The sequence below is a fragment of the Amphimedon queenslandica genome, unplaced genomic scaffold (genome assembly GCF_000090795.2).
Source record: "Amphimedon queenslandica unplaced genomic scaffold, v1.1 AMPQUscaffold_4493_Cont23529, whole genome shotgun sequence".
NCBI lineage: Eukaryota > Metazoa > Porifera > Demospongiae > Haplosclerida > Niphatidae > Amphimedon > Amphimedon queenslandica.
Genome location: NW_003555196.1, coordinates 530 through 1,536, shown reverse-complemented (window position 1 = coordinate 1,536; position 1,007 = coordinate 530). Strand labels below are relative to the sequence as shown.

General features: G+C 33.5%; 1 long non-coding RNA gene across 1 annotated transcript; it reads right to left on the bottom strand.

The window, feature by feature from the left end:
• Window positions 1-324: 324 nt before the first annotated feature.
• Window positions 325-745, bottom strand: LOC109592637 (uncharacterized). Its single transcript, XR_002190461.1, has 3 exons — window positions 653-745; window positions 420-513; window positions 325-358 (listed from the first exon to the last, which is right to left on the bottom strand). It is a non-coding gene; the product is annotated as an uncharacterized LOC109592637 (long non-coding RNA).
• Between the last annotated feature and the right edge of the window lie 262 nt (window positions 746-1,007).

The window sequence follows — 1,007 nt, the reverse complement described above, 5'->3', positions numbered from 1 at the left end:
CATAAATTTTTGAGTGTGCAATATTGGTACCTGTAATATCTGATACAGTAGTATGTATAACTATATACAAAGATCAAGTGTTTACAATAATTAGCTCAGGCTACTGATATTCGCATCATGTGTGAATTTGGGTGTTTACAAATAGTTACACTTGGCATTGCTATTAATTTTTTCTTTTTCGAAACAACAATTATTTATAATTTATGAAGACAACATATGAACAAGATAATTTTGGTAATTAACCATTGGCAATAGTTAGCCAAATACACTTACAGTCTGCTCATAAGAGACTTGCTTCTCAGTGATATACCTCACGTTTTTTAAAAGACTGAACAGTACGTGCATGATCTGGGCCAAACTAATTGTGAGAGAAAACAGTTAAGAAACCTAGATGGCCTGGCATTAACATTACTGCATACTTTAGTCCTATAGATATTGTATGCTTTTCTCTTATTTTGCTTAGCTTCAGCAAATGCTCCAATGTGAGTCAATGAGTTGGCAAGAAGATGATGACTAGAGAAGAGAGGGAGGGAGGTAGAGAAAGAGGGATGGAGAGAGAGGGAAAGAGAGAGGGGGAAGGGAAGGAGGAGCCAAAACAATGAGAAAACGATAAGATAAGATGTACATGTACATGTATCTTATCATTACTAACATTGTGGCTACAGTAATTGATTGACTTCCATGAAACCTAATGAACAGATACAAGAACAAACATAGCCAGCCTTAATTCTCTTGATTTGTATATACTAGCTCACTTGTTTCGTAATCTACGAGCACTTTCCAGATATGCCTGACTTTCTTCATAATGACCAGCATTACTCAGTAGTAAACTAATGTAAAACTACTCAATGTAATTAAAATAAATAATAACAGTTATGATACAAAATTTACAATACTTTTAAACAATACATGTACATGTGTATGATGAAACTAGAGAACATTGATAAAATAATACTTACATCAACATTAGACATTTCAGGATGATCCTCACCAAGTGTTAACATTAT